The 14,811-nt window shown below is 38.5% G+C and overlaps 1 protein-coding gene across 5 annotated transcripts in view; it reads right to left on the bottom strand.

Moving 5' to 3' along the window:
* The window catches only part of MOB1B (MOB kinase activator 1B), a 65,321-nt gene that overhangs the window by 32,204 nt on the left and 18,306 nt on the right, over positions 1–14,811 (bottom strand). The window contains exon 1 of one of the 5 annotated variants that reach the window (XM_045881045.3): positions 10,240–10,666. The exons of the other annotated variants lie outside the window; for them this stretch is intronic. The gene's annotated coding sequence lies outside the window, so the exon portion shown is untranslated. Of the gene's footprint in view, positions 1–10,239; positions 10,667–14,811 lie in introns of those variants that run through there. 5 annotated transcript variants of the gene reach the window in all.

Here is a 14,811-nt window from a genome sequence, read left to right as displayed (position 1 = left end):
AATAGGATTCTTTTTTTCTTTTTTTCCAAAGCAAAACAGCAGAATTACCCTGGTATTTAATCCAATACTATGACCCATTTTAAAGGATGCAATAAAGGACCAAGTCTGCAGCCTTGGCAGTAATGGAACAATCTTTTTTTGGTTTTTTTTTGGTAGGCTCCATGCCCAACATGGGGCTCAAACTCACGACCCCAAGATCAAGAGTCATATGCTCTGCCAACTGAGCCACCATGTGTCCCCTGGAACAATTTTTGTATCAGATATAGATCTCTAGTTCACACTAAGAGCAAAGGTTCACCTACAATTCCTGTAGTCTATCATTTGCCTACAAATACAAAGTAGTAAAGCAATAGGTATACAATGCAAAATATAGCAGTGTTGTGGTCTAAATGCTAGGAAATTAAATTCTTGTAATAAAACCAGCCTAACTAGGAAAAAAATACGAAGTTAAAATCAGAGCCTACTCTCCTTATCTCATATACTTTTTTTTTTTTTTAAGATTTTATTTATTCATTTCAGACAGAGATACAGAGAGAGAGAGAGAGAGCATGAGCAGGGGGAGAGGCAGAGGGAGAGGGAGAAGCGGGCTCCACGCTGAGCCAGGAGCCAGATGAGGGGCTCGATCCCAGGACCCTGGGATCATGACCTGAGCCGAAGGCAGACGCTTAACCATCTGAGCCACCCAGGCGCCCCCTATCTCATATACTTTTAACTGAACTTTCTTTTTTCACTGGATGTCTAGTCATCCCCAGAGAATTAATTCAGGTATCACTTTCCTCAGGAGGCTTCCCTGATAGCCTAAACTGGATTAAGGAAGCCTCCTCTGTGTTCACATAGGTCACTATCATGCGTCTCTATTTTACAATGTACTATGAGTTTCTCAAAGCAAGAACTACTTCTAAGTCAACACTGCATCTCCAGAACCTAGCAGAAGGCATAGGTTAGATCTTCGATAAATGTCTGTTGAACCAAACCAATAAAGGACTCCAGGCCAAAAATGGTAAGGTAAAGCAAATATTTTGGCAATGTTTGCTAAATTCATATTCTGGGCTTATAAAATTAGGTTCAGTCTTAACAGATATAAATAGCATAGCACATACTACATTACTACATATGTATAGTGGTATACATATTTTGCTTTAAACTAACATTTTGATAGTCAATTAACAAATAGAATGGTCTAAGCACAAAATTACAGCTTGAGACTGTAGGATTGGATTTACCCTGACATAACAGTTTAAACTTCAGGGATCCTCAATGGCAGGGTCCCTTCCAGTGTGAGAAAGAGTCCTAACAATGTGTTCCCATGGTCATACGTTTTCACAAAAGTTGCAAAAGTAAGCTAATTACAAGTGGTAAGACTGCTTTCTCTAACTCCTGCTCCATCCTTGGTTAATGTGGTATTCTGGGTACTTCACTAAAAGGAGGGTGAGGTGGGAGATATATTTAGGTTTCACAGGGTATGTGTAGTTCTCAATCACTTCCATGTATGATTAAATTATCACCAGTCTAGGTATAGGAATGACTTCCAGGAATATTCCTATCACCCAAGCACTGCCTTATCTGGTGTCATTTACACTAGTGCACAGGATCAGAGTCATCTAGTTATGAGCTCCACAGGATACTGGCAGAGACATAAGAACACTATAATATGCATCACCTATGGGAGAAACTTAGTAGAGAAATACTCAAATTTGACAACAATCTTAAAATAGTACATGATATTCCCAATGAGTTACAACTCTGAAACTCTTGAAAGTTATCAATAATAATAAACATATTTTGATCAGTCATGCTAGAAGAAAGAGGAAATAATCCTTCCATTCTCTCAATAGAAAACAGTAACCCTATTTTACAAAGTGTTGACAAGAGGTCTGAAAAGTATGCAGACAAAAAATGTTAAGTAAAAATATATTAAGGTATATCAGGCAGTTAATTTTTAAAAATGTTATTTTTCTGTATTTTGCGATATTCATTGACTTTGCTTTATTAAGTATATAATTTATTGTGGTATTTTTACTCAAAATATTTACTTTGCTACTGAATTTTGTATTCATAATATTTTATTCATTTTCTCAAGAAGGGCCCCCAAATCTCTAGTCTCTATCCATTTTAAGGATCACTAAAAGTACTGACAGATGGAAAATTAGAAGCTGGCTGATATAACTGATTCTCTCAATTATCCACACATAAACCTACTTAGGTACCTTCTCAGAGAAACTGCCCTTGACCATCCCCTAAAGAATTAACCATGCCTTCCTCCTGGTGATACTGTACTCTGTGCAGTCTTCTATTTCTGTATTTACCAAACTGAAAAATTATATGCTACAGTCTGTCTCCCTTATTACCATGTGCTTAAGAGCTGGTCCTACACCTCTTACTCATGTGGGTATTTTTTCAGAAGCTACTTTTAATGCAATAAATGATCAATAATTGTTAATCTTTCTAGAAGTTGCTACTCCTTGAACTACTATCTTTAGGAAAGTTTATTAAAGTTCTTTCACTCATTATATCAGATGTTGATTAACCACTGTGGGTTAAGCGAGTAACAGGATTAACTATAACAATTCACATGAGCTAATTTCTTTAAGAACCTAGGAGGTGAAGTACTTAAGTGTCATCTCAGTGCTTTGCTCACCTAAAAGATCATCAGTTTAAAAGGCTGTGTTGTCCAGGGGCGCCTGGTGGCTTAGTCAGTTGGGCATCTGACTCTTGATTTGGACTGGGGTCATGGTCTCAGGGTCTGGGATTAAGCCCCACATAAGGCCCTCCAGTTCAGCAGTGAGTCTGCTTGAGATTCAATCCCTCTGCCCTTCCTCTCACTCGCACTTGCTCTCTCTCCCTCTCTAAAATAAGTAAATAACCTTAAAAAAAAAAAAAAAAGGCTGTGTTGTCCAATGGGGAGAATTAGTCTAAAAGCTGAGCAATTCAAGGGATGCCAGCCTGGCTCAGTTGGTAGAGGGTGTGACTCTTGATCTCAGGGTCGTGAGTCTGAGACCTGTTGGGCATTGAGCCTACTTAAAAAGAAATAAAAATAATAAAATAAAATGAAATTTATGGGCTGCCTATCTGGCTCAGTCAGCAGAGTGTTAAGACTGGATCTTGGAGTTGTGAGTTTAAGCCCCTCACTGGACATTGAGCTTAATCGGAAAAAAAAAAATGCTGAGCAACTCATTTAGTTAACAGATTCTCCAGAACTGCATGAAGTGAAGGGGAACGTATGTAAAAGGGCTACAAAGAATGTGTCCTTATACCAAAGGGCTACAAAGAATGGCCTTTGGTTTTACTTTAAAAAGTTAGGGTACCGGGCGCCTGGGTGGCTCAGTTGGTTAAGCGACTGCATTCGGCTCTGGTCATGATCCTGGAGTCCCAGGATCGAGTCCCACATCGGGCTCCCTGCTCAGCGGGGAGTCTGCTTCTCCCACTGACCCTCCCCACTTCTCATGTGCTCTCTCTCATTCTCTCTCTCAAATAAATAAATAAAAAATCTAAAAAAAAAAAAAAGTTAGGGTACCTTCTGGGGTCATGAAAATGTTCTGGGTCTTGAAAAGGGTATGGGTTACACAAGAGTATACATTTGTCTAAATTAATCAAACTATATACCTCAGATCTGAGGATTTCACTGTTTATAAATTGTACTTAAATAAACAAAAACAAAAATAAATCTAAAGCAGTGAATGTGAGTCTAAGACGTATCTCTGAGCTACATAATATAGAAATACACCTCCCACAATGTTCTTAAACACTTAAACAACATTTTTTTCATAACGGACTTTTTTGCCTCTAGTTCTTAATCTTTTTGTGCCTCTGATAATCTGAAAGACATTTATGAACTTTCTCTAGAGACATAAGAGACAAAATATTTTACATACAGGAATTCAGGGAGGCACTAGAACCTGTTCATAAACCCAGATACAGAACTCCTGCCCTAATCTGTCTCCTTTCTCTCAGGCTATTACAAGAACATTCATTTTCATGAAATCTTCTATGAGCTCCACATTTATTTGCTAATCCTATAAATGTATTCTTTTGGATAAAACCACATAGACATTCACGATGAATAAATACAGGTCTTCTATTCAATGAAAAAAATATAGAGTTTATACTCTATGGTTTATTCTTTAATAAACAGTGATTCTAACAGAAAGCTTTGATCACATTTGTAGAATACTTTAAAGTTCAAAACCATAGCATTTTTAAGAAATTCAACCCATTAGTCTTTTTTTTTTTTAAAGATTTTATTTGTCAACGAGAGAGAGAGCACAAGCAGGGGGAGCAGCAGAGGGAGAGGGAGAGGCAGGCTCCCTGCTGAGCAAGGAGCCCAATACGGGACTCAATCCCAGGACCCTGGGACCATGACCTGAGCTGAAGGCAGACGCTTGACTGACTGAGCCACCCAGGTGTCCCAACACATTAAATAGTCTTAAGAAAAATAAGGAAGCTCATGATTGCCTATGAAAAATGATCAAGTGTCCAGGAAAATGGGAAAAGACTTTATTTCTTTTATTTACTGGAGCTGGAGAAAGATATCGGAGATATGAATACAAAAGTTATAAATCATTTTCTCCTATAAACATAATTTCAGGGGCAGCTGCGTGGCTCAGTCACTCCGACTGAGCGGACCAAGCGTCCGACTCTTGGTTCCTACTCAGGTCATGATCTCAGGGTCATGGGATCAAACCCCATACCAGGTTCTGTGCTCAGTTCGAAGTCTGCTTGAGGTTCTCTCCCTCTCCCTCTACCCCTCCCCCTGCTCTCTCTGTCTCTCAAATAAAATAAATCCTTAAAAACATATATATATATATATAATTTCCAATGCAGTTGACTGGTTTTTATTAGTTTTTAAATAAAACAGATCATTCCTGATTTAGAGATAAATTTTAACCAATTAATAATTAAAGTCAAAGACATTAAAGATTTAAATGAGATTTGCTAAAACATACTTCAGAAGCATAACCTGAATAATGTGGAAAATCAATAGAGACTAATAATAAATATAAAAATAGATAGTTCCTTACAGGTCAAATTTGGATTACTCTGTTTCCTTGTAAAAATAAGTTATTAAACCCTGTTAGTTGGAAAAAGGACCTTTAGACTCACTACCTATTAATACATCACTGAAACAAAAACAACTCAAGAAACGGAGTAGTTTAACAGAGACATAATTTCCTTTCACTTAGAGACATCATACAACTTGATACTTAACAGAATGTGGCAATAAAATGAATTAGAATTTATAATAAGACTATTTTGAAGACTGATAGTTGAAGATGGTGGGCTACTAGTTTCCACTCCCTGCTCAAAATGATAATAAAGTGATTTTTAAAATTTTTTTCAAGATTTTATTTATTTGAGAAAGAGAGAACGAGGAGTAGGGAGGGGCAGAAAGAGAAAGAGAGAGAAGCAGACTCCCTGCTGAGCAGGAAGCCCGACATGGGCTAGATCCCAAGACGGGGATCATGACCTGAATGCAAGACACTTAACTGAATGAGCCACCCAGGCTCTCCTAAAGTGAATTTTTTAAAAATCATAATCCCAGAGGGACAAAGAGAATGAAAGGAAGACAACAACAAAATTTTGAAAATTAGAAAGTAGATGAATAAATAACTGCATTGACATACCTAAGGAAACCTAATCCTAAACTTAGAAGCAACCCAATTTACACCACAGATCCCACAAAAGGTTCAGATAAAGTAAAATACTCTGGAAGTGGAAGTGAAGATGAAACAAGACTTTCACAGTCTAAGAAATTACACACCCAAATTCCCTCTGCAATCTGCACAATGGGCTTCAATACTATCCCCATCCTAAGAAAAGACTAGGAACTAAAGTTATGCTATGAAAAGGGCAAAACAGAGATGGTGTCTGGCTTGGGAAATCAGGCACACTTGCAGGCAAATGTGCCATGACTAACACTGGGAGATTGGATGAGTGTGAAAAATCAAAGTCAAGACCTCTAGCTAGCCTCCCCTGCACCTGCCCCCCTACAGGATCCCAAAAACCTTGCAGCCAGGATAATAATCTCCAAGCAAACACCAGAAGAGCTCTTCCTGACAAATCTGACCACCCATGTACAAAGACCTAAAAAGATTCACCCTAGGAGTTCTTCAGGGAAACAGCCTAGACATATCACCCTTCAACAAAGACCACAGTTGACATGCCCCTCACACACCTGCACACAGTTTCCAATTAGCTTTTCAGTTATCCTACTTGTAAATAAAAGCAGAAAGCAAAAAGGTTACCAGGCACTTGCAGGAAGCCTCTAACATGAAAGAAGACACTAATATAGAAAAAAGCAACTTGAAGAATAAACAATGCAGAAGAGTAAAAATGACCCCATTCCAAAATAACGACTAATACTTGCAGGCGAAAAAAACAAACAAACATTGCTTTGTGAAATAAGAATAGGACACTATAAAAAAAAGGGAAACTAAGTGGGACACTTGAAACTTTTAAAAAATGGTAGCAGAGGGCACCTGGGTGGCTCAGTCGTTAAGCGTCTGCCTTCGGCTCAGGTCATGATCCCAGGGTCCTGGGATCGAGTCCCACATCGGGCTCCATCCTCGGGGGGAAGCCTGCTTCTCCCTCTCCCACTCCCGCTGCTTGCGTTCCTGCTCTCGCTATCTGTCTCTGTCAAATAAATAAATAAAATCTTTAAAAAAAAAAAAATGGTAGCAGAAATCAAAAATGTAATAGAAAGAATAGAAAATAAACTTGAAGTAATCTCTTGGGACACAAAGCATACAAAATAAAAAGATGGAAAGGAGAAAATCAAGAACCAGTCTAAGATGCCCAATATCCAAGAAAAAGAAATTCCAAAAAGATAGAAAAATAAGGAAATATTTTATCATAAAAATATTTTATCAAGGTAAATCAGAAAATTTCCCAGAATTGAAAATGCCTTTTTAGACTGAGAGACCACCAATTCACTGGATGAAAATAGACCTACATCAAAATATGCCATTACGAAACTCCAGAACTGTATGTACAAAGAAAAGACCCTACAATGGTCCAGGGGACAAAAAAAACAAACTAAGTTTCATACAAAGAGTTAGGAATCAGAAAGGTATCTGGACTTTTCAAGAACTGGAGCTTAAACACCATATAAGTTGAAACTGAAATTCTGTGGAAAAATTATTTACAACCTAGAACTCTATATTCTGACATAATAAAAATAATATCAAGTAGGAAGGTAGAATATATTTCTATATACATAAGGTCTCAAAATATTTACATTCTGCTTACTGTTTCTATGGAGTTTTTACAGATCTGCCCCACCAAAATAAGGGAGGAAACTAAGAAAAAGGACATGAGATCCAAGAAACAAGAAATCCAACCCAAAAGCCATGCAAGGGGGAATCCGCAGAATGAAGGTGAAAGGAGATTCCAAAAGTAACAGCTATGCAGCAAGACTAGATAACATCAGCCAATACAGACAGACTAGAGCAGGTCAGAAAAGTCCAACAGGCACTTATTCAAGAAAATAGAGTGAAAGAATAAGAATGTTTTTAAAGGTTAACTGGGGGAGTACTGGGGTATTAAAAGAACAATGAGTACATAGAAAATAAAACATTTCCAGAGACACTGTAAGTTGTTTAGGAAATGAAAAATAAAATTATAGTATGGGGCGCCTGGGTGGCTCAGTTGGTTAAGCAGCTGCCTTCGGCTCAGGTCATGATCCCAGGGTCCCAGGATCAAGCCCCGCATCGGGTTCCTTGCTCAGAGGGGAGCCTGCTTCTCCCTCTCCCTCTGCTGCTCCCCCTGCTTATGCTCTCTCTGTCAAATAAATAAATAAAATATTTTTTAAAAATTACAGTCCATACTTGGATCAATTGTCAACAGTGTTTACATAGTCCTAACTATATGGAAAACTGGCAGAATGGGAAGTATGTATATATGTGGTATAGGAGGGGAGTGTGATATTTTCTTCTTCCATTATAAGAAGTCAACCATGAATAGCCAAAACAATCTTAAAAAAGAACAAAGCCAGATGTATCATGCTCCCTAATTTCAAACTATATTACAATGCTACAGTAATCAAAATAGTATGGTATTGGCATAAAAACAAACACACAGATCAATGCAACAGAATAGAGAACTTAGAAATAAACTCATACATATATAGTAAATTTACAACAAAGGAAGCAAAAATATACAATTATTGTATACAAAATATACAACTTTTCTGTTCTTTTTTTTAATTTTCTTTCCTTTTTTTTAAATTTTTCTTCTTTCCTCTTTTTTTTTTTTTTAAGATTTATTTATTGAGAGAGGAGTCCAAGATGGCGAAAGAGTAGGAGACCTTAGTTTCGTCTGGTCCCAGGAATTCAGCTAGACACCTTTGAACTCAACCAGAGATCTAAGAAAAGAATAGCTACAACTCTACAAATAGAAAAGCAACCACTTTCAGTAAGGTAGGATGTGTGGAGAAGTATCTCCTAGGAGATATATGGGAAGACAGACCACAGGGGGAGGGAACCTCCATAAGCCAGCTACCAGCAAGTGATAGAGCAGCAGAGTACAAAATTGGAACTTTTAGAAGTCTGCTCTGCTGAGGGACATCGCTCAGGTGGCTAAGCTGGGACGGAACTCCACTAGGGACAGAACTCTACCTGGGACAGTGTGCTCTCAGAATCCTTGGGGTCAGGGAAGACTAAGGGGTGCCTGAGTGCAGCAGAGTTCCCAGGCATCAGAGCAGGGAAGCCTGGTGCAAACGGTGAGCCCAGGAGTGGGCTCTCAGCTCAGGGTTGCCATAAGCTGTGAATCGGGGCACAGTCAAGCGTGCTCTCTGAGCAGAAGCCCAACAAGCGGCAGAACCTGTGAGACCCCCCTTTTCTCCTCTGGGAGAAGCGGCACGGGAGCGCACTACAGAAATCTGCAGGGTTTGGAGACTCCAAATGGGATTGCGTGCCTGAGACAGAAACACTCGGTCACAGGCCAGGTGAGCATGGTGTGTGGCCGGAGACCAGGGAGATAGGAGTGATTGACTGCTTTTCTATAAGGGCGCACCAAGGAGTGGGGCCCCGAGCTCTCGCCCTGGGGCAGGAAACTGGGAAGCCGCCATTCTCATTCTCATCCTCTAAAGCTGTACCAAAAGCTTTCAGGAAACAAAAGCCACATAGAGCAATCCAGAGCCACTTACTTAGCCTGGTGCCCTGGCAGGGGTGGTGCAATTCCAGCTGGGGCAAAAACAATTGATAATCACTGCAACAGGCCCTTCCCCCAGAAGATGAGCAAGAACATCCAGCCAAGACCAAGTTTACTGATCAATGAGAACGGCAAAACTCCAGAGCTAGGGGAATACAGCACAGAGAATTCATATGGCTTTTTTCCCACGATTCTTCAGTCTTTCAACTTTAATTTTTTTTTAATTTTTTCTTTTTACTTTTTTAAAAATTTTTCTTCTTTCCTTTTTGAACCAAATTTTTTTATCAACTCCTTTTTTAAATCTTTTAATTTTCATTTTTACAGTTACATCCTATCCCTTCATTGTATTTAATCTTATTTTTGTGTATATATGTTTCTTTCCTTACAATTTTGGAAATGCAGTTTCTTCTAACCACCAAAATACACCCAAAATCTAGTGCATGGCTCTATTCCATTCACCTGTCTGATCATATTCTTTTTTTTTTGTTAGTCTTTTTAAATTTTCATATTACAGTAACATTCAATCCTTTCAATGTATTTAATTTTATTTCTATATATATAAGTTTTCCTTTCTTTTTTTTTTTTTTAAAGATTATATTTATTTGAGAGAGAGAGATACAGCAAGAGAGGGAACACAAGCAAAGGGAGTGGGAGAGGGAGAAGCAGGCTTCCCGCGGAGCAGGGAGCCCGATGCGGGGCTCGATCCCAGGACCCTGGGATCATGACCTGAGCTGAAGGCAGATGCTTAACAACTGAGCCACCCAGGCGCCCATAAGTTTTCCTTTCTTTACAATTCTGAGATGTAGTTTCCTCGAACAAACTGACCAAAATATACTCAGGAGATAGTATATTGCTCTGTTCTGTTCACCTGCCTGTTTATATCCCTTTTGTTGTTGTTGTTGGTTTTTTTTGTTGTTGTTTTTTTCTTGTCTTTTAATTTCCATTTTTCAGTTACATTCTATCCTTTCACTGTATTTAATTTTATTTTTGTACATATATAAGTTTTTCTTTCTTTACAATTTTGGGAACTAGTTTTCTAAAAAACAGACCAAAATACACACAGAATCCAGTGTATTGCTCTATTCTCCTCACCTGTCTGATTATATTCTTTTTTTTCCTCCCGGTTTTGAGTCTCTTCTGATTTGATTAGTGTGTATTTCTCTGGGGTTGTTGCCATTTTAGTATTTTGTTCTCTTGTTCATCTGTTCTTCTATGGACAGAATGACAAGAGGGAAAAAAAATCACCTCAAAAAAGAGAACAAGAGGCAGTACTGTCAGGGACCTAATTAGTATGTACCTAAGTAAGATGTCGGAACTAGTGTTCAGAATAACGATTATAAAGATACTAACTGGGCTTGAAAAAAGCATAGAGAACACTAGAGAATCCCTTTCTGGATAAATAAAAGAACTAAAATCTAACCAAGTTGAACTCAAAAAGGCTAGTAATGACATGCAATCAAAAATAGAGGCTCGGGTGCCTGGGTGGCTCAGATGGTTAAGCGTCTGCCTTCAGCTCAGGTCATGATCCCAGGGTCCTGGGATCGAGTCCTGCATTGGGCTCTCTGCTCCTTGGGAGCCTGCTTCTCCCTCTGCCTCTCTCTCTCTGTCTCTCATGAATAAATAAATAAAATCTTTAAAAAAAAAAAAATAGAGACCTTAGGGGTGCCTGGGTGGCTTAGTCGTTAAACGTCTGCCTTTGGCTCAGGTCATGATCCCAGGGTCCTGGGATGGAGCCCGCATCAGGCTCCCTGCTCTGGAGGAAGCCTGCTTCTCCCTCTCCCACTCCCCCTGCTTGTGTTCCCTCTCTCACTGTGTCTTTGTCAAATAAATAAAAAATAAAATCTTAAAAAAAAAAAAAAAAGAGCCTCTAACTGCTAGGATAAATGAAGCAGAAGAGAGAATTAGTGATATAGAAGACCAAATGATGGAGAATAAAAAGCTGAGAAAAAGAGAGATAAACAACTACTGGATGATGAGGGGCGAATTCAAGAGATAAATGATACCATAAGACGAACAATATTAGAATAACTGGGATCCCCAAAGAAGAAGAAAGAGAGAGAGAAGCAGGAGGTAATACTGGAGCAAATTATAGCGGAGAACTTCCCTCATCTAGGGAAGGAAAACAGTCATCAAAATCTGGGAGGCAGAGAGAACCCCCCTCAAAAATCAATAAAAAAATTGGTGAACACCCCAACATATAATACTGAAACTTACATTTCTGAGACAAAGACAAAATCCTGAAAGCAGCTCAGGACAAGAGGTCTGTAACTTACAAGGGAAGAAACATTAGACTTGCAGCAGACCTACCCACAGAGACCTGGTAGGCCAGAAAGGGATGGCATGATATAGTCACAGTGCTAAATGAGAAAAATATGCAACCAAGAATACGTTATCCAGCTAGAATGTCATTCAAAATAGGAGTGATAAAAACCTTCTAGGACAAACAGAAACTAAAAGAATTTGTGATCACCAAACCAGCCCTACAAGAAATATTAAAAGGGAACGTCTAAGCAAAGAGAGAGCCCAAAAGGAACATAAAACAGAAAGAACAGAGACAATATACAGTAATAGTCACTTTACAGGTAATACAATGGTACTAAATTCCTAACTTTCAATAGTTACTCTTAATGTAAATGGGCTAAATGCCCCAATCAAAAGACAGGGTATCACACTGGATAAAAAAGCAAGACCCATCAATATGCTGTCTGCAAGAGACTCATTTTAGACCCAAAGACACCTCCAGATTGAAAGTGAGGAGGTGGAAAACCACTTATCCTCCTAACGGACATCAAAAGAAAGCTGGAGTGTCAATCTTTATATCAGACAAATTAGATTTTAAACCAAAGACTGTAATAAGAGATAAGGAAGGGCACTATATAATACTTAAAGGGCCTATCCAACAAGAAGATCCAAAAATTGTAAATATTTATGCCCCGAACATGGGAGCAGCCAATTATATAAACCAATTTATAACAAAATTAAAGAAACACATTGATAATAATAAAATAGTAGTAGAGGACTTCAACACCGCCCCCTCCATTGCAATAGACAGATCATCTAAGCAGAAGATCAACAAGGAAACAAGGGCTGTGAATGACACAATGGAGCAGATGGACTTCACAGATATATTCAGAACATCCCATCCTAAAACAACAGAATACACATTCTTCTCTAGTGCACATGGAACATTCTCCAGAACAGATCACATACTGGGTCACAAATCAGGTCTCAACTGGTACCAAAATACTGCAATCATTCCCTGCATATTTTTGGACCACAACACTTTGAAACTAGAACTCAGTCACAAGAAGAAAGTTGGAAAGAACTCAAATACATGGAGGCTAAAGAGCATCCTACTAAAGAATGAATGGGTCAACCAGGAAATTAAAGAATTTTAAAAATTCATGGAAACAAATGAAAATGAAAACACAACTGTTCAAAATCTTTGGGATACAGCAAAGGCAGTCCTAAGAGGGAAGTAGACAGCGATACAAGCCTTTCTCAAGAAACAAGAAAGGTCTCAACTACACAACCTAACCTAACTCCTAAAGAAGCTGGAGAAAGAACAGCAAATAATTCCTAAAACCAGCAGGAGAAGAGAAATAAAGATGAGAGCAGAAATCAACGAAATAGAAACCAAAAGAACGGTAGAACAGATCAATGAAAATAGGAGCTGGTTCTTTGGAAGAATTAATAGGATCGATAAACCCCTAGCCAGGCTTATCAAAAAGAAAAGATAAAGGACCCAAATAAATAAAATCATGAATGAAAGAGGAGAGATCACAACCAACACCAAAGAAATACAAACAATTATAAGAACATATTATGAGTAACTATATGCCAACAAATTAGGCAATCTGGAAGAAACAGATGCATTCCTAGAGACATATAAACTACCTGAAACATGAAGAAATAGAAAACCAGAACAGATCCATAACCTGCAAGGAAACTGAAGGAGTAATCAAAAACCTCCCAACAAACAAGAGCCCAGGGCCAATGGCTTCTACCAAACATTTAAAGAAAAATTAATACCTATTCTTCTGCAGTGGTTTCAAAAAAACAGAAATGGAAGAAAAACTTCCAAACTCTTTCTAAGAGGCCAGAATTGCCTTGATTCCAAAACCAGAAAAAGACTCCACTAAAAAGGATGATTACAGACCAATATCCCTGATGAACATGGATGCAAAAATTCTCACCAAGATACTAGCCAATAGGATCCAACAGTACATTAAAAGGATTATTCACCACAACCAAGTGGGATTTATTCCTGGGCTGCAAGGTAGTTCAACATCTGCAAAACAATCAATGTGATACAATACATAAATAAAGGAAAGGATAAGAACCATATGATCCTCTCAACAGATACAGAAAAAGCATTTGACAAAGTACAGCATCCTTTCTTGATTAAAACTCTTCACAGTGTAGGGATAGAGGGAACATACCTCAATATCATAAAAGCCATCTATGAAAAGCGCACAGCAAGTATCATTCTCAATGGGGAAAAACTGAGAGCTTTTCCCCTAAGGTCAGGAACACAGCAGGGATGTCCACTCTCACCACTGCTATTCAACATAATACTAGAAGTCCTAGCCTCAAAAGAAATAAAGCAAAAAGAAATAAAAGGCATCCGAATAGGTGTAAAGAAGTCAACCTCTCTCACTCTTTGCTGATGACATGATACTTTATGTGGAAAACCCAAAAGGCTCCACCCCAAAACTGCTAGAACTCATACAGGAATTCAGCAAAGTGGCAGGGTATAAAATCAGTGCACAGGAATCAGTTGCATTTCTATACACAAACAATGAGATAGAAGAAAGGGAAATTAAGGAGTCGATCCCATTTACAACTGCACCCAAAACCATAAGATACCTAGGAATAAACCTAACCAAAGAGGCAAAGGATCTATACTCAGAATACTATAGAACACTCATGAAAGAAATTGAGGAAGACACGAAGAAATGGAAAAACAGATATAGTTAAAATGTCTATGCTACCTACAGCAATCTACACACTCAATGCAATCCCTATCAAAATACCATCAACTTTTTTCACAGAACTGGAACAAATAATCCTAAAATTTGTATGGAACTGGAAAAGACCCCAAATAGCCAAAGAAATGTTGAAAAAGAAAACCAAAACTGGTGGCATCACAATTCCGGACTTCTATTACAAAGCTTTAATCATCAAGACAGTATGGTACTGACACAAAAACGGACACACAGATCAATGGAACAGAACGGAGAGCCCAGAATGGACCCTAAACTAATTAGGTCAACTAATCTTCAACAAAGCAGGAAAGAATATCCAACAGAAAAAAGATAGTCTCTTCAACAAATGGTGCTGGGAAAATTGGACAGCCACATGCAGAAGAATGAAACTGGACCATTTCCTTATACCATACACAAAAATAGAATCAAAATGGATGAAAGACCTAAATGTGAGACAGGAATCCATCAAAATCGTAGAGAACACCAGGCAGCAACCTCTTCGCCTGGGCTGCAGCAACTTCTAGCTAGACACATCTCCAAAGGCAAGGAAAACAAAGGCAAAAATGAACTACTGGGACTTCATCAAGATAAAAAGCTTTTGCACAGCAAAGGAAACAATCAACAAAACCAAAAGACAACTGACAGAATGGGAGAGATATTTGCAAATGACACATCA

This window comes from Mirounga angustirostris, unplaced genomic scaffold, assembly GCF_029215605.1.
Source record: "Mirounga angustirostris isolate CCGP_5_RB_7025 unplaced genomic scaffold, mMirAng1.0.hap1 SCAF_2, whole genome shotgun sequence".
NCBI lineage: Eukaryota > Metazoa > Chordata > Mammalia > Carnivora > Phocidae > Mirounga > Mirounga angustirostris.
The sequence above is the reverse complement of the archived record's forward strand: the minus strand, read 5'-3'. Positions and strand labels throughout refer to the sequence as shown.